At 41.4% G+C, this 20,071-nt stretch overlaps 1 long non-coding RNA gene across 1 annotated transcript in view; it reads right to left on the bottom strand.

Moving 5' to 3' along the window:
* Positions 1 to 19,615, bottom strand: part of LOC134348969 (uncharacterized) — a 36,768-nt gene extending 17,153 nt beyond the window's left edge. Inside the window, exon 1 of the long non-coding RNA XR_010018543.1 lies at positions 19,423 to 19,615. This is a non-coding gene — a long non-coding RNA (uncharacterized LOC134348969). The remainder of the gene's footprint in view (positions 1 to 19,422) is intronic.
* Positions 19,616 to 20,071: the final 456 nt, after the last annotated feature.

Here is a 20,071-nt window from a genome sequence, read left to right as displayed (position 1 = left end):
TACTATCCTCCTTTATATTCTTCGCTAGCTTACCTTCGTACCTCATCTTTTCCCCCCGTATTGCCTTTTTAGTTCTCTTCTGTTGCTCCTTAAAAGTGTCCCAATCCTCTGGCTTCCCGCTCATCCTTGCTATGTTATACTTCCTCTCATTTATTTTTATACTGTCCTTGACTTCCCTTGTCATCCACAGCCACCTCTTACTCCCCTTAGAATCTTTCTTCCTCTTTGGAATGAACTGATCCTGCACCTTCTGTATTATTCCCAGAAATACCTGCCATTGTTGTTCCACTGTCATCCCTGCTAGGGTATCTTTCCAGTCAACTTTGGCCAGCTTCTCCCTCATGGGTCCATAGTCCCCTTTGTTCAACTGTAATACTGACACTTCTGATTTTCCCTTCTCCCTCTCAAATTGTAGATTAAAACTTATCATATTATGGTTGCTACCTCCTAATGGCTCCTTTACCTCGAGTTCCCTTATCAAATCTGGCTCATTACACAACACTAAATCCAGAATTGCCTTCTCCCTGGTAGGCTCTAATACAAGCTGCTCTAAGAATCATCTCTGAGGCACTCTACAAACTCCCTTTCTTGGGGTCCATTACCAACATGATTCCTCTAGTCTACCTGCGTGTTGAAATCCCCCAGAACAACAGTAGTGTTACCTTTACAACATGCCAGTTTTAACTCTTGATTTAACTTGCACCCTATATCCAGGCTACTGTTTGTGGGCCTGTAGATAACTCCCATTAGGGTATTTTTGCCCTTACAGTTTCTCAGTTCTATCCATATTGACTCTACATCTCCTGATTCTATGTCACCCCTCGCAAGGGACTGAATTTCATTCCTCACCAACAGAGGCACTCCACCCCTTCTGCCAACCTGTCTGTCCTTTCGATAGGATGTATACCCTGAATATTCATTTCCCAGCCCTGGTCCTCCTGCAGCCATGTCTCTGTTATTCCCACAACATCATACTTGCTAATTTCCAACTGAGCCTCAAGCTCATCTGCTTTATTTCTTATACTCCGTGAATTCATATATAATACTTTTAATCCATTTAAAGTAATACTTTTACTGCCCTCACCTTTCACATTGATTTCCATTGCACTTCCGGCCATACTCTCCGATCCCTTCCTGAGCTTTCTGCCCCGTTAATTCTGTTGTCTCTTAACTTTTCTTATTCTGTCTTTCCCTTTAACTCCATTCTTATATTTCCAGTTCGTCCCCTCCCCCCCACTACTTAGTTTAAACACACCCGGGTAGCAGTGGCAAACCAGCCTGCCAGAATGCTGGTCCCCTGTCTGTTAAGATGCAACCCGTCCCTTCTGTACAATTCATCCTTACCCCAAAACATACCCCAGTGGTCTAAGAATCTAAATCCCTGCTTCCCACACCAGCTCCTCAGCCACACACTCAGATCCCCTATCTCCCTGTTCCTGCCCTCACCAGCATGAGGAACTGGAAGCAAACCAGAGATAACCACCCTGGAGGTCCTGCCTTTCAGCCTTCTTCTGAGTTCTCTGAAGTCACGCTGCAGAATTTCTTTCCTCCTCTTCCCGACATCATTTGTGCCAACATGCACCACCACTTCCGGATGTTCACCTTCACCCTTGAGGATGCCCTGCAATCAGTCCGTGATGCCCTGGATCCTGGCACCAGGGAGGCAACACACCATCCTTAAATCCCGCCTGTTGCCACAGAAACTCCTTTCTGTACCTCTCACTATGGAGTCTCCTACAACCACGGCTCTGGCCGACTTCTGTCTCCTCGGCTTTGTTTCAGCACCAATTTTTGACTCGCAGACCTGTCCGCCTCTCAGACTGGCACTGTCTTCTGTCCCGACAGCTTCCATGAGGGTGAACCTGTTTTCAAGAGGTATATCCCCCGGGGCCTCCTGTACTCTGAGCATCCAACCCCTCCTCATCGTCGCCCCCTTTCTCTCTTCCGGTACCATCGGTGTAACAATCTCGCTGTAGGTTCTGTCCAGAAAACGATCGGTTTCCCAGATGAACCTGAGGTCATCCAGTTGCTTCTCCAGTACCCCAACACGCTCCTTCAGGAGCTGAACTTGGACACACTTTCCACATTTGTAGCAGCCAGAGGCACAATCAACATCCCTGACCTCCCACATCATGCAAATATCACACTGAATCAGTTGACCTGTCATTTCTTCACCACTTCTCACCCTCTCCAACTGTGGCGTAGTCTCCTCCCTCAACCTCTTCGCCAAAGACTCTCGAGACAAAGACTTGCACTTTTCTCCCAAGGCACTTCCTTCGACAAGGCCGCTCCCTGACAGGCCACTCCCCTAGAGCAAACCTTGATTATATTGGCTGATACTTTGACTAATTCATTTCACTTGTCGCACCTCGTCCGACCTCGAACATTTGTGTTGCAGGCTGGTCCCGACCGGGTTTTAAATCAACTGCTCCTTCTCAGCCAATCCCCTCACTCACTCCTTCAATTGTCGCACCTGGGCCGACCCCAAACATTTGTTTTAAAAAATCCTTTATCATGGAAACAGACCTTTGGTCCATCAGATCCAATGTGGACGATCAATGACCCAATTGCAATTAACCATCAGTAATCCAATTTTATTCCCCCTACATTCACATTAAAACTCCCTCAGTTCTACCACTTGTGTACAAACTAGGGCAATTACTGTCTGGGATGTGGGAAGAAACTGGAGTACATGGGAGAAATCCCATGTAGTCACAGGGAGAACGCACAAACTTCATATAGACAGCATGGGGGTGGGGCAGGATTGAACCTCAGTGGAAATGGAGGCAACGGTTCTATCAACTGCATAACACTTTAATATTACTCTCCCCAAGTGAGACCGATAAATCATCTTCTCTACATGCATAATCTTTCAAGTTAAGTGAATTCTGAGGCAATATCACAGAAGTCTGCCAAGTTCATTTCCAATTGTGAGCTTCAAGTATAGGACAGGAGTGGTCACCCTGGAACCCAAGCATTGGTGGGCACAGAACACAAGAACTGTGGCTCTGGCTTTGCAGAACCCAATACTCAAGAACTGTTAAGTCTTTGGCACCAGTAGGTACCCCCTAGACCAGGATCCGATGGCGCTGGCTACCATGACACTGATATAAAAGCAACTTCAGTGACATAAAGCATTTCAAATGTTCATATCATATCTACTTAAACTCTTAAAAAATTGCTAACTGGCAATTAGAGTGCCCCTCTGCCCATATACACTCAATGGCCATTTTATTGGGTACACATACGCGTTAATGCAAGTGTCTAAATCAGCCAATCATGTTGCAGCAACTCAATGGATAAAAGCACACAGACATGGTCAAGAGGTTCAGACCAAACATTAGAATGGGGAAGAAATGTGATCCAAGTAACTGATTTTGGAACATTGTTGGCGCCAGATATAGAGTGGCAAAGAATCTCAGGAACTGCTGAACTTCTGGCACTTTCATACACAACTGTCACAGAGAACGGTGTGAAAAACAAATGAAAACATCCAATGAGCAGCAGGTCTGTGTTGAAAACCTCATTAATGAGAGAGGTTAGAGAAGAATGACTAGACTGATTCAAGCTGACAGGAAGGTGACAGTAACTCAAATAACCATGCATTACAAAAGTGCAGAAGAGCATCTCTGAATGCAGATGTCGAACCTGAAAGTGGATGGGCTATAGCAACAGAAGACCACACGGGGTTTCACTCCTGATTAAGTGGTCACTGCGTATATTGAACTTTTCCTGAACTCTGTAAGATCCGGGGAGGACAACAGTGGGCTGGAAAACTCAAATAGGGTAAGGTTATTCAAGGAGGGAGAGAGACAAAAGTCAAAAACTATAGACCAGTTGACTTAACATATTGTTTGAAAGATGCTAGAATCAAGATTCAAATCATTAGTGTTATTTCCTGTACACAAGGGTAAAGGAGAATTAAATAATTATTACTCCAGATCAGATGGAGCTCAAAAACAAAACATGAAAGATAAAAAAACACAATAATGATCAAGAAAAACACTAAATACAAATACATGAGAGACTATACCAATAGATTGATTGTATGACCATAAAGCTAGGCTGCACACAAGGTGACTGACAGGTAATAAAGTAATAGTGGAGTTAGGGGGTGCAGGTGGGGAATCAATTCAAAGAAGAGAGTCATTTAGAAAAGCTTAATCAAGCAAACTGAATTAACTTGGTTTTGTGAAAGGAAACAGCATTTGGCAAATGTGTTAGTTCAGTGAGAATTTAACAAACAGACTTGATGCTACAGCTCCAGTTGACTTGTATTGTCAGAGAGCATGTATTGAGATCCTTCAATGGATATGGTCTCTTGGTACCGAGGAAGAGTGTTAATGTGTGTTGGAGACTGATTATTACAGAAAACACAAACAGAATAGATGTGTTTTTTTTTGAAATGACTGAAATAAGCTAGTGAAGTTCCTCCAAGGATCATTCCTTGGTGCTATCCATAGAAGACTTAAAGGAGAAATGGCAGAATTATCCTCGTTGGAAAAGCATTCTGCAATGAGGATATTTGCACTCTGCAAATGGATATAGATAAGTTGAATGGGAAAGGAAACACTTGGCTAAGAGATGTTAATGTAGGAAAGTGCAAGGTCATGAACGTGAGTGGGAAGAGTCAAAAGGGAAACTTCCCAAGGAGCATGATAGGTTAAATAGTGACATTCTTCCACTAGTAAGAGTTTCAGTAAGAGGACACAAGTTATAATGCATGCCTGCAGTAATTTAAAGCTGAGATGCATTGGAATTTCTGTTCATAGAGTGTGGAAAGACTCTGCTATTTCTCTCCCCCAGAGGATTGTGGAGTCTGGGGTACTGGGGCACTTAACCAAGTTTTTAAAAATCCAAAATCAGTGTTACACGGAATAAACGTGGCAGAGGAATGGAGCCTTGGGCAAATCAGCCACTATGATCTTGAATTGGGGATAGGCTGGAGGGGTCTGGTGGCCAACTCCTGCTTCTATTTTCTTGTAACCTTGCATTCCTGCAGGTAGCACATGCATGCTTATATCTGTATAGCCATGGTGAATTCTTGCATGCCATAAGCCTGGCACTGGATTGGCTAAATATAATTGAAAGTGAGGAATTAACAGGAATCCACCATAAAGGACTAATGTTCCTCTTTGGCCTCTGACCAGCGCTTGGCAGTTGTGGTTAAGCCACAGGAGCTGGCCCACCTTCACTTGGTGGAGCAGAGTATCAATAGAAGGACAAGTTACCTGCAACTCCACTTCTGATGCTCTGTGACCTTTGTTAGGCAAGGTCTTGCTGCCTACTAACTAATGATCAGCTTTCCAGTTCCAACTACCTCAAATCAATTATCCCCATGGAAAATTCTGCCACATCTTAAGAAAACCCTGGATGTATTCCACCTGGTCAATAGAGCCAAATATCAACAGTCCTGACAAAGATCTTCACTCCTACTTTTGTCATTATGCAATTAAAAAATTCCTAAGTTAATGCCAGGAAGATAATTTTCTGTAAGGAGCTGTGGCTCAAGTGATATCCCAGTTTCATATTTTTAAAAAAGCATGCCTATTTAAAAACACAAGTATCCCAGACTCCATAACCCACTGGAGCAGAGAATTGCTACCCTGTACAAAAAAAAATCCAAAACATCTCAGTTACAATATACATCAGCAGTCGTTTAAAACTAATTTAATCTTTGTCGAAGACTCCTTCACTAGTGGAAGCACGTCAACATCTTTGCCTGATTATTCTATACTCCCATAGAATCATATATACTGCAATAAGATCACTCCTCTCTACTCTATACCCCTTGTTTTTAGTCCAAGTGATAGCTTTAAAAAAGTGTCTCACCTGATTACACTAATAGCCAATTTTGTTTTATTTAGAGATACAGTACAGTTGGTCCAATGAACTGTGCTGCCCAGCAACCCACGTATTTAATCCTAGCCTAATCACAGGACAGTTTACAATGACCAACTAACCTTCCAATTGGTATGTGTTCGGACTGTGAGAGGAAACCTGAACATCGAGGAAACCCACACAGTCACAGGAAGAACAAGCAAACTCCTTACAGACGGTGCTGGAATTGAACTCCGAACTTCAATGCCCGGAGCTGTAATTCCGGCATGCTAACCGCAATGTTTCCATGGCAACCTACTTGTAGCACATTGCTACTAGTGTTTTGTTCAAAGGCCTGTAGCAACTTTTACAATCTTAACACATTAGAGCATTTTACAGCCAACAAAGTACTTTTGAAAGGCGGTCATTGATGTAAAGTAATTTGCTGCCATGCACAAGGATGCTCTCTGTCTGCAATGAACAGCATTGCCAGATAATTTGGCTCAGTGTCAATGGTTGGAGGCTAACCATTGGTCAGCACCTCTAAAACAATCTTTCTGTAATTGTTAACCTGAGCAATGAACTCACATGACCCTATGCTCGCGCGCACACACACGCACACACCACACACGCACACACACCATGCACACACACCAGAGGAACTCAACAGGTCAGGCAGCATCTATGGAAGGAAATAAACTGTTGATGTAGCGGACTGAGACTCTACATTAAAGGTTCATGATCTTCTCTAAAGCTCATGATTTGCAGCAAAAGCAGAATCTCTCACATGCTCATAGCTTTATGCCCCTTTTGAACGCTCACACTTATGATAATTAAGTACTTTGGCGTAGTGTAGAATATATTCTTTGACCTGAAACATTGATTCTGTTTCTCTCTCCATAGATACTGCCTTACCTGTTGACCATTTCCAGCATATTCTGTTTTTAAACACCAAGACCTGGGCTTGGATACTACACTGAAGTCATAGTCTATTAACCTGCAATGTGAGCGTGTAGCCACAAAGACAAACAGTCCATAGGAAACCCATTATCAACATTTCCAGCAGTAGGTGAAACAAGAGCTCAATGTGAACGAGAACCTCTCAGCTAGGCTTTTTTTTAAAAACACAGCTCAATATTCCTCTCTCACCCACTGATTTGAGCTGAATTGTTTAGACTGTAAATCACAACAGTATGTGCGATACATGTCGTGAGAAAATTACAGATCTCAGTGCAGTTTAGTTCTGCTATTATGCGGGCTCCTTGACTCCCAAAGACAGTACATGGGAAAATGGTTCAAACACTATCCAGAGTGAGTTAATTCTACACCAATGGGAGGAGCAATTTCCAAGACTATGTTAAACCACTGCTGCCTTCAATTTGATGTAAATAATCCCAGAGCACTCTTCAACTGGTGAATTTTCCTATTTTATTTATATCATTCTTCCTCAGTCTTCATCACCGATGCATATTCTATAGTCATTATTTGTTACCTGTAAAAAGTTTATGCTGAGTATTGAGGAAAGTGAAGAAGCTTTTTAAAGTACAGTGTAAAACACCTGGAAAATGTTGTTTCTTTAGGGCAAAGCAATTTTAAATCATAACACTAAGTGTTAACATGTCTGCATTGTGTTTAATCCATACAAAAATAACATGCTGAAGTAATTGTGAAGTACAATTCCTGTTGGAGCATTGAATTCAATCGTGACCATGCAAATGACGAAGATATGAGTCACCATCTCTCAATCATAGGGTCTAGGACAGATAACTCTTTTCATTGCTGAGTGAATCATATATTGCAGGTAGCCTTTGAGGAAGGCTGTAGGCAATTTGAATGGAAAGGGTCATGGTGAATTCTCTGAAGGAAAGTATTTAATCAACAAACTTTGAATCCTCTGGTTGCTGCAGACTAGACGCAAAGTAAACATTAAGTTAGATCATATTAAATATTGAAATAAAATTTAACAATACAATAACTGTCCATTTGCCTAAAATATATAGATATTACTTGCCTACATCTAATGGTGTTACAGCAGTTTGGGTCTAACCCCAAAACTAATTATACAAATCTGATAATTTACCAGTGCAAGACACATCCAACAGTATTGATGGGTTTCCCTGTGCTTTAACACACCATGTCTGTTAATAATGTTGTTTTTTGATCTACTGCATGATTTCACAGTAACTGCACTGAATCTTGTAGCCAAGGCAGTTGAAGGCAGCCCTTAAAGGACCAAATGCACAATAAAAACTGCACTCTTCCGGCTATAAGAGTGTAGTCACTTCAGAAACAGATGCTGCATTGTTGAAAGAGGGGGACAGTGAAAGTATGTGTAGACTGATGGAGAACAAAGGAGATGGGTTCCTTGGATGAGAGGACCATAGGGAAGCTGGGTATAGGAAATAACGTCTCCTCCTTGCCGGCAAGCAACACCAGTAGACCCAAGAGATGCATGCTTAGCTCACTACTCCTGTCTAAGTAGGGACCTGGATCATCTGCAATTTGCCTATCACTACAAAAAGTTCAACTGCAGATGCAATCTCACTGGCTCCCCACTAGGCCTTAGGTATTATTATTGTCCAGGTGATCCATGTCAGGCTACTGATTATTGATTATAGCTCTGTCCAGAAAAATCATACCATCCAAACTCATCAATCTCCAAAACCTGGACCTTGATCTGGAACTGGATACTTGACTTCCTCACTAGGAGACCACAGTCTGTGTGGATCATAAATAACATCTCCTCACTGAATCAACACTAGTACACCTCAAGGCCACGTGCTTAGCCCATTGCTCTACTCTCTCTACGCTCAAAACTGACTAAGCACAGTCTAAATGCCATCTATAAATTTGCCAGTGACACAGCTCTTGGCAGAATTTCAGATGGTGACAAGGTGGTATATAGGAGTGAGATAACTCAGATGGTTGAGTGGTGTTGCTACAACCTTGTACAACATTAAGAAGATCAAGGAATTGTTTGTGGACTTCAGGAAGGGGAGGTCAAGGGAACACACACTAGTCCATTGAGATTCAGGGCGAGCAGTTCCAACTTCCAGTGCGACAGCATCTCTGACGGTCAATCCTGGGCCCAACATCATGATGCAATTACAAAGAAGGCATGACAGCAGCTGGATTTCATTCACAGTTCATTGCCTATCGCCACAATAGGTCAATGGCAGATGCAATCTCAATGGCTCTTCACATGACTTTAGACCACCTAGACAACATAGACATGTCAGGATGCTGTTCATCGCTATAGCTCAGCATTTATTACCATCATTCCCACAATCCTGATTCAGAAATTGCAGAACCTGGGTCTCTGAACCTCCTTTTGCAATTGGACCCTTCTTCCTAACCGGAAGACCACAATCTGCGCGGATTGGTGATAACATCTCCTCCTCACTGACGATCAACTCTGGTGCACCTCAGGGGTGTGTGCTTAGCCTACTGCTCTACTCTCTATATACCCATGACTATATGGCTAGGCATAGCTCAAATACCATCTATAAATTTGCTGATGATACAACCATTGTTGGTAAAAATCTTGGTGGTGACGAGAGGGCGTACAGGAGGGAGATATGCCAAATAGTGGACTGGTGTCGGAGTAATAAACTGGCACTCAACGTCAGTAAGACAAAAGAGCTGAATGTGCACTTCAGGAAGGGCAAGACAAAGGAACACATACCAATCCTCATAGAGGGATCAGAAGTGGAGAGAGTGATCAGTTTCAAGTTCCTGGGTGTCAAGATCTCTGAGGATCTAACTTGGTCCCAAAATATTGATGCAGTTATAAAGAAGGCAAGACAGCAACTATACTTCATTAGGAGTTTGAAGAGATTTGGTGTGTCAACAAATACACCCAAAAACTCCAAGAGATGTACCGTGGAGAGCATTCTGATAGGTTACATCACTGTCTGGTATAGGGGGGCTACTACACAGGACCAAAAGAAGTCGCAGAGGGTTGTAAATTCAGTCAGCTCCATCTTGGGTACTAGCCTACAAAATACCTAGGACATCCTTAGGGGGCGGTGTCTCAGAAGGGCAGCATCCATTATTACAGACCTTCAGCACCCAGGGCATGCCCTTTTCTCACTGTTACCATCAGGTAGGAGATACAGAAGCCCAAAGGCACACACTCAATGGTTCAAGAACAGAATCTTCCCCTCTGCCATCCGATTCCTAAATGGACATTGAATCTTCGGACTACCTCACATTTTAAAATATATTTTTTTCTGTTTTTTTTAAACATGATTTTTAATCATTCAATGTACATATACTGTAATTGGTTTATAATATAGAAGTAAAAAAATTATGTATTGCATTCAACTGCTGCTGCTAAGTTAACAAATTTCACAACACATGTCGGTGATAATAAACCCGATTCTGATTCTGAGTTGGAAGAGACTTGGTATATCTCCCAAAACTCTAGCAAATTTGTGCTGATGTACTGTGGACAGCATTCTAACTGGTAAGCCACTACACAGGATTGGGGGAAAAAATACTGCAGAAAGTTGCAAACCCAGCTGGCTCCATCATGGGCACTAGCCTCCCAGCATCAAGTACACCTTCATAAGTGATGCCTCAAAAAGGCTACATCTTCAAGGACCCAAATCACTCGGGACATGCCCTCTGCTTGTTGATACCCTCAAGGTGCTACAGGAGCCTGAAGAGATACTCAGCATTTCAGGAACAGCTTTTTTGCTTCTGCCATCTGATTTCTGAATGAACAGTAAACCCATAAACATTACTTCACTTCTCCCCTCCTTTTTCATTGCTTATACAATTTAATTTTATATAGAAATACATCTATAAATTGCAATAAGTATTTTTATAATTATATACTGTATTGCAATGTACTGCTGTCACAAAACAACAAATTTCACAACATATACCAGTAATATTAAACCTGATTCTGAAGTCTGTTCTACTCTCTCTGGGAGACCACAGCCTGAATGGATCAGAAATAATCTCTTCCTTGCTGATAATCAACACTGGTGCATCTCAGCTTGGCCCACTGCTTTACTAAAGCCATGACTCTGTAGCTTGGCACAGTTCAAACACCATCTACAGATTTTCTGACAAAAATCTCAGATACTGATGAGGAGGCATACAGGGGTAAGATAGATCAGCTGGTTGAGTGGGGTTACAACATCAGTAGGACGAAGAAGTTGATGTGGACTTCAGGAAGGGGAAGTCGAGAAAACATACACCAGTCCTCATCCAGGGGTCAGCAGTGGAAAAAGTTAGTCGTTTCAAGTTCCTGGGTATCAATGTTTCTGAAGACCTATCCCAGACCCAACACACTGATGCAATTATGGAGAAGGTATGCCAATGGTTATACTTCATTAGAAGTTGATGATATTTAATATGTCAATGACTCTAGAAATTTGTTTATTTATTTATTTTACAGAAGCTGAGAGAACTGGTTGCATCACTATCTGACATGCAGGGGCCACTGCACAGCATCAGAAAAGGTTGTACTGTGTTGCAAACTCATCCTGCTGCATTGAGGATATACAAAAGGCCCCCGTCACCCAAGACATGTTCTCTTTATTACTGCCGTCAGAGATGTGGTACAGGAGCTTGAAGACACACTATGTTTTAGAAACAGCTTCTTCCCCAGACTAATGAAGCACCCCATGAACTCTACTTCTATCTTTGAGAGAGAGAATATATATATTACACACACACATACAGTATTTAATGGATGGCACTGTACTGCTGCCGCAATGAAAAAAATTCACATTATGTCTGTAATATTAAACCCAAGGTACTCACAAGATCAGTGAGATCAATCAATACCTGGACTTTAGGCAAAACTACAGTGGTAGCAAATTTTACCCTGCAATTGTGGACTGAAGAGAAAGTAGATGAAGCGTTCTGTCCTTGAGTATAGGATTTGGGTATCGTCAGTAACAACAGCAAGCAGCAAACTCTGAGATGTGACAAGAATCAGCAGTAGTAGTTTACAGTGAACCTGGGACTGGGAGAGTGAAACCATTTCTCACTTCCAATGCAAATTAGTCCAGACACTTGCAAGCTTTACCCACAGCCATGAAGGATCACAAATGTTAGAGAGGACAATCTTGTCAAAGGCTAGCCTATGCAATGACTTCTCCACAGAGGGAGAAGAGGAGCCAAGAGTGTGGATTACTGAGAACTTCTGTTAGAAAGAATTTGGCTGGAGATATTCTGTACTTAATCTCATGTATTTATTTATAATGGGTGTTGTCCCACTCCACACAATCCAGTAAGGAAGGTGTTAGGTGTACAAAAACCCCCACTTGAAATCAATTTGGAGTTTAGAAAACTGAAAAGGAGGAGTCTGTTTTAAGTGTGAGCTCCTGTATAGTAGGCAGCAAGACTTTGGAATAGCCTTGCAAAGAATGCCGGCTAAGGTTTGGCTCTAATGCAAAGGCAAGCTGCAATAGTAGTGAGCATGAATTTGCTGCCCCCTACAATTTTACAATGATCATGTATTCTATTAATCTGGACAGCAAGTTGCAGGCGGTAACAGAACACACATATAGAAGACTGAGGTGTTATGGAACTCTGGAAATACAATAAACGATGGAGGACAATAGCAGCAGCCTTTAGGAGATAAACTGGAAAAACTGGTAGACTGCAAGATAATAAACTTCACTTAAGCTACATTTGGAGTATTGTGTGCAGTTCTGGTTGTCCCAGTACAGAAAGTTTGTGGAGGTTTTGGAAAAGTTGTAGAAGAAGCTACTAGGATGCTGCCTGGACTGGAGTGTATTTGTTACAAGGAGAGGTTGAACAAACTTGAATTGCACTCTCTGGAGCCTCAAAAACTGATAGAAGTATACAAAATTATGAAAGCTATATGGGGCCAATAGACAAAGTTTTTCACCCACAGCAGAAATATCTAATACTAGACAGCATAGGTTTAAGGCAAGTGAGGAAAGGTTAAAGGAGATTTGCAAAACGAGTTTTGTTTTCTTGTTTTTAATATAATAGTGGTAGGTACATGGAATGCACTGCTAGTGTCGATTATGGAACCAGCTATCAGAGCAACATTTACGAGGCATTTAGACAGACACATCAACGTGCATGGAATAGAGGGATACAGACCGTGTGCAAGCTAATGGAATGAGTTTAGATTGGTAAGGGTTGAATACTCCTTATCTGAAATGCTTGGGGATGAAAATGTTTTGGATTTCAGAATATATGATGAGATAATTTAGGGTTGCCATTATTTCCTACTCTGAATTTGTATGCTATTGGCAAACAGTCTTTGTCTTGTTCATCACATACATTATATATCATTAACAAAATGAAAATATAATGCGTGCAGGGTAATAAAAGCAACATAGCAGCACCAGGAAAATACCCGAATCAGCTGTTGAACAAGCAACAGCATGCTTTCAGTCTCCACGCTGTGTTTTGATTAAAAAGTTACAGTACACTGTATTTGTATTCTACTTTTTTTTTATATAAAAGGTTTTTTTGCAAGGTATAAAAGCAATGAGCATTGTAGAGTTGTTCTGGTGATAGATTTTCACCAGCAGTGATCTCAGCAAACTCAGTTTCTCTGCTGCTTCATGACCAGCAGATGATTTATCTTTACAATTTTTCAAATCTTTAAAAATTGAATGTTGTGCCTTTTCTTAAATTTCTGCAAGCAGCCTTCTCAATATTTATAATTGCTTTGATTTTCAGTTGATCGTGATAGATCTTTGTCTGTGTCACAGTCAGCATACCGTTAAGTGATATACTGACGACGTTGACTCCGATGCTGACGAATCCACCATTTCAATACACAATCGAGATCTTCATTTTTCGCTTTATGTCGTGTTTCTCTCTTTTTCATTAACTTCTGTTCATTACCCATATGAGGCCACTTCTCAAAATTGTCTGATGCTCAGAGATCTGCGAACCTTCCCAATGTCTTATGGAATTTTCCAAGTGTGACATCATGTCAGTACTCAAAAATAAATTTGGGGCGGGGGGGTCCAATTTTAGAACTTTGGGTGAGGGATATTTAACCTGCATTATAATCAGCAGAGATACGTTGGGCTAAGGGCTGTTACTCTATGTTTGTGACAGAAAAAAATTAATGGAGGATATAATAAATAAATAATTTCTGATGCAAGAGCAACACGTTCTGGAAAGCAAGAGAAAAAACAATACAAATTTAATGGAGAAGAAACAAAGCAAATTAAATTGAAAGGGTGCCAATCATACCAGGTCCCAAGAGAAGGGTGAGCTGCCTCAACAACTATCACCAATGGCACTTACATCTACTGGGACTAAATGCTTTGAGAGGTTGGTTATGACTAGAATCAACTCATTGAAAGGCCTTTGTATATTGAAAGGCCTAGATAGAGTGGACGTGGAGAGGATGTTTCATATAGTGGGGATCTCCAAGAACAGAGGGCATAACCTCAGTACAGAAGGAAAACATTTTAGAACAGAGACAAGGAAGAATTTATTTAGCCAGGGGATGGTGAATCTGCCGAATTCAATGCCACAAACAACTGCCGGTCTCCCACACAACCTTGCCCAGGCCTGCACCATGGAAACCTCCCAGGGCAAAAATCCATGGTCTCACGAGACTAACGGATGCCTATATAGATGGCTGTGGAGACCAACTCATTGGATATATTTAAAGCAGGGATTGATAGCTTCTTGTTTAGTACTGTGTCAGAGGTTACGGGGAGAAGGAAGGAGAATGGGATTGTGTGATAATAAATCAGCTATGATGGAATGGTGGAGTAGACTTGATGGGGAAAATGGCCTAATTCTGCTCTTATGATTTTATGGACTAGAAGTCTTATGCTCAAATAAGAAATAGAATAAAATTCTGATTTAACTTTCAGTGGCATGGTTCAATTACTCATATTTTGATACAACATAGAACTATACAACTATTAGGCCCTTTGAGTCACTGCCACCTCTTACAGCAATCCCATTCACCCAACTCAATTGCCTGCAATCTATTGACCACCCATCTCATGTTAGGGATAATTTACAGTGGCCACTTAACTACCCATTGGCACATCATTTTGATGTGGGAGGGAAGCTGAGCACATGGAGCAAACCCATACATTCAGGGAGAATGTGCAAACTCTGCACAGGGAGAACTCATAGCCAAAACTGACACCCAGATCACGGGAGCTGTGAGGCTGACGATTGAATGGTAGAACTAACTCAAAGGGTTTTCTCTCATTTCAAATATTAATATCAATACATTGCTCCAATCAATACCTTCAAGTGATCCTTCGAATAACACCATAAAATTATTTGTTTCATTACTTTATGGATCTTTGTTGAGTTTAACCAACTGACTTTGTGGTCTATTTTGGGACCTGTATAAACACTATGTCATATTCTGTTTGTTTGAATAAAAATGCACTTCACATTCGCACAACACAAATTGTTTAACCTGCAGTTAACTATTTTGGGATGTTCAAATGTATATTTCCAACATATTGTAATATATTAACGCGTGGTTTAGTTCAAGCAATCTTCCAATAAAGAAAATAGTTAAAATGCTTATAGCAAAACATTTGAAGCAATTTGTAGAAACACAATTCCCCTTGATAGTTTGACAAAGCTGTGAATCAACAAGTAGGTGCAAAAAAAATTGTAGTTCCAAACCAGTGATATTTAATCTTCTTGTGAATACTAGTCTACTGTTTCATGCTTCACACACTGAAATTTGTCTCAGTGCTGAGATTTCAGTTCAAGCAATATTTTAAAATCTTATAAAAGCCCATATGTGAGCACAGCACATCATGGAACCCAGCCTCCCCTCCAAGGCTGTGTCTACATATTTCATTGTATTATTTAAAGCAGCTAACATGATCAAAGAGTCCATTCACTGCAGGCATTCTCTCTTTTGGCTCCTCCCGTTGGGCAGGAAATACGAAAGCCTGAAAGCACGTACCACTAGGCCCAAGTGCCACCTCTATCCTGTTGCTGCAAGACTATTGGCTCATGCTCAAGTGGTTAAGGTGTTCGTCTAGTAATCTGAAGGTCGCTAGTTCGAGCCTTGGCTGAGACAGCGTGTTGTGTCCTTGAGCAAGGCACTTAACCACACATTGCTCTGCGACGACATCGGTGCCAAGCTGTATGGGTCCTAATGCCCTTCCCTTGGACAACATCGGTGGCATGGAGAGGGGAGACTTGCAGCATGGGCAACCGCCAGTCTTCCATACAACCTTGCCCAGGCCTGCACTCTGGAAACCTTCCATGGTCTCATGAGACTAACGGATGCCTATATAATTGTATGGACCCCCAGTATGATCAGATGGACTCTTGACCTTCAGTCTACCTTGGTATGGGCTTGAACCTTATTGCCTCCATTGCACTTTCTGTAAATATAACACTTCATTCTGCATTCTATGACTTTTCCTTGTACTACCTCAATGTACAGATGTGATGAAGTTATCTGTACAGATGGCATGCAAAACAAGGTTTTCCACCGTACCTGTACATGTGAAAATAATAAACTACTTTAATATGTTGAATGTTTAGAAGTTCATTATCAATGCATATACATGTCACCAAATACAACCCTGAGATTCATTTTCCTGTGGGCATACTCAATATATCAGTGAAAGACTACACCAATAGGGCAGGCCCACCATGCAAAAGGCAACAAACTGTGCAAATACAAAAAGAAAAATATTAATTAACAATACATAGAGAACATGGGACGTAGAGTCCTTGAAAGCAAGTCCAAAGCTTGTGGGAACAGTTAAGTGATGGGGCAAGTGTATTTGAGTTCAGTTATTTCCTCTGGTTCAGGAACCTGATGGTTGAAGGATAATAATTGTTCCTAAACCTGGTGGTGTGAGTCCCGAGGTTCCTGTACTTCTTCCTGATGGCAGTAGTAAGAGTCCATGACCTGGGAGGTGATTACATGTGCACAATGTTAAACATTATGCACATGTGATCATAATTGCTTTCAACTTCAGCCTTGGAATATTTGGTAATAGTTTGTGACTTTACCTGTCTTTAAGAATCTGTAACAGATTCTATGTTTTAATTTTCTCTGTTGAGAGTCTTCTGTTCTCCCAACACAAGTCCATGTAGACAACATTCACTGCCTTTCCTTAGTCAACTGTCCTGGTAACCTCAAAAAACTCTTAAGATTGGTTAGAAATGACCGACCATGCACAAAGTTATGTTGGCCCTGTCCGTCCAAATACTTATACATTCTATCAATCAGAATGCCTTATAATAATTTACCCACTATTCTCTTCAGGCTCACCAGCCTGTAAATTTATGGCTTTTTCTTAGAGTCTTTCTTGAACAACATTATCAATGCAGCAGTCCCCTGGACCTCACCCATGGCGAAGGACATTTTAAGTACATCTGCCAGAACTCCTGTAATTTCCCAAGGTCTGTTCCTGGGGAGCTATCCACCCTAGTTTTCCTCAAGACATAAAGCACCTCCTCTTCCGCAATCCGTTTATGGTGCATGACCTCGTTACTGCTTTGCTTCAGTTCGATAGACTCTGTGTCCATCCCCAAGTAAACACAGATGCAAAAATTCCATTTAGGATCCTCCCCCCCCCATCTCTTTCAACTCTATGCATAGATGGCCACAAAGTGAACCAATTTTGTCCTCTGCTATCCTTTTGTTTCTAATGTATCTGTAGAAGCCTTGGTATTCGCCTTCATCTCGTCTGCCAGAGCAACCTCATGCCTTCTTTTAACCTTCCTGATTATCCTCAAATATACTTTTCTATTTCCTATACTCCTCAAGTATCCCATTTGTTTTCTACCTGCCTATACCTTTTATTTCTTACTGGCCTCCTAGCTTTCATTCATCTTCTAACCAGAAGCCTCACTGCCCATTGATCCTCACTCCTATTTACCAACCTACTGCATATAGCCCAGTTCTATCCCTCAGTTCCCACTGGTCTCTCATTTCCAAACCCCGGCTGCCATTGGTCCCTTGGCCAGGTAGAAGCTGTTAATGGTTGGCTTAAAGCCCTAGCTTCACACTGTAGACTCAAAGAATGGATTACAAATCATGTGACACACACAAATTGCTGGAAGAACTCAGCAGGTCAGGTAGCATCTATAGAAATGAATAAACAGTTGATGTTTTGAGCCAAGCAAAAACCATGTCCTGGGAAAGCAACCCACCAATTCCCAGTAGTAGTCTATAAACCTGCTGAACTCTTCACAATAGTATAATTGTCTGCAAAACAGCATCCATATTACTGTCATCTTCCATCTGATGTCACTGCACATCTCCTGTGGTTTCCCTGCATGAAACTAAATTGCAGATGCTAGAAACAGAAATACTGGAAACACCAACTTTCTGAGCACTCACACCACTTTCTCTTTTTTAATTCAGATTTCCACAGGGGGATTCCACCCAAGTATTTTTTAAATGAAAATGTGTCTGTATTTGATGGGAATTACCAGACTCAAATGGTAACTGATCACAAGTTTCCAATCGCACTCCATCACAGAGCCTTAAAATGTTGTCCTACTCATTTCTGGAGCAATCCATTTTAGTGGTGTGAAAGTGACTTTAATATTCCCTTAACACAAGGAAACTTTAACCTCCACATCAAAATAAAAAAAAAGCAGGAGTAAGCCAAGAGGCCGGTCACGCCTGTCCCACCATTCAATATGTTGATGGCTGATCTACACTGGCCTCATGTCCTCCTATGGGCAGTTCCTCATAGATCTCAATTCTCCAATTTTCTTTAAATCTCTACAACCCTAGCTTAAAATACCACCTTTGAAAGGGCACTCTGGCAGTGTAGCACTCTTTCAGTACTGCACTGGGCATTTTCTTCCAGTCTCCGGCATTGATATTGAATGCACATATTTCTGACTCAGAGCCGAGAATTCTACTACTGAGAGTTGACTTTTACCCATATGTGTATTTTCCCCAGCAGGCAAGTGGGAGGTGGAGAAGGAATTCTTAACAGATTTAAACTTCACTCAACCTGAGGTATCTCAACATTTAAAACTCTGCTTCCTCATGACTCAGAAAGCAATCTGTCTACACTCTGATCATCCTCTGAAGTCTGTGATATCTCACGACGAAGTGTTAGTACATTGGCATTGGCTGGTTTTGTTCCCGAATAAAGCAGTAAAAAAAACAAAACCTCTCAGCTTCTGCCCAGTAGCTTTCCCTTATAGAAAATATCTGAACCAGAAATAAGGATAATTAAAATAAAGGTGAGCCAAATCTGCTCAATCTCATCTCCTTCCTCCATCTCCTTACCCCACCTTGGCTGGGTCGCATGTAGGGTACTATGAAAGCATGTCTCAAACAATTCACATATAAAAACATTCTTCTACACAACATACTCCCAACTGTCTCCTGCCCTACCAAGTGATAAATTACTCAGAATCAGTGCAGCCACTTCAAAGTCTCTTTAGTTCAAGATATTGGCATAAAAAACATAAATCAAGCATTTCCCTACTACCAATATACGAGACGGTACAAGCAGAAAACATGCCTGTTAACAGCACAAAACCTAACTACGCTCAATAGTTTTCAACTGCCTGTAATTGATGAACAGCAGGCTAACACAGTAAGACCCTTCCATGTTATACTATTAAATATTTGCACGATCTTTAATCAATAATGTGACTCACCTTGAACGTCTATACTCAAGAACGGTCCAGAACACAATTCACAGGTTTCCTCCCTCCATTCCTTATAGCTCCCCTGCAAGACCCTCTTCCAAGTGTCCCGACAGTTTCATTCATTACTTCCCGAACAGTTTTCGCAGCAACAGCTCTCTCAGGATGCTGACAGCTCGATCACGTGAGATGCTGAACAGCCTATCAGGTCCCAGGTCTGCGCAGCATCGCGCAGAGCCCGTTCTTTAAACCCGGCGTATGCGTTGTTTTGCTGATCAAACCCTTTTTAATACCTCCCAGCAGACGTTGACAAATTCACATTGAAAACCTCTGTTTGTTATGTGTCTAGTTACTTAATATCAATTCAAACCACATTACTTCACGAACGTCACTAAGCATCCACCATCCCATTTCTGTCAGTTTAAAGTCTTATGTCAATTCCGATTTTTTAATCACAGCGACACTGTTTAGAAAAATTACAGACGTAGTGTATGTTTCTCAGTAGCACTATTATTTTATTCCCCAGCCCCTGTTTCATTCCATTCCAGTCACCAGTTCTGATGGAAAATGATTGACTCTTAACCCCTTCCACATTTTAGAGGCAATTAGACATAGGTAAAGTGATTTTAAAAAGTAATAAATGTGATGAGATGTTTGACTG

The sequence above is a fragment of the Mobula hypostoma genome, chromosome 7 (genome assembly GCF_963921235.1).
Source record: "Mobula hypostoma chromosome 7, sMobHyp1.1, whole genome shotgun sequence".
NCBI lineage: Eukaryota > Metazoa > Chordata > Chondrichthyes > Myliobatiformes > Myliobatidae > Mobula > Mobula hypostoma.
This window is presented reverse-complemented; position numbering and strand designations above follow the sequence as displayed.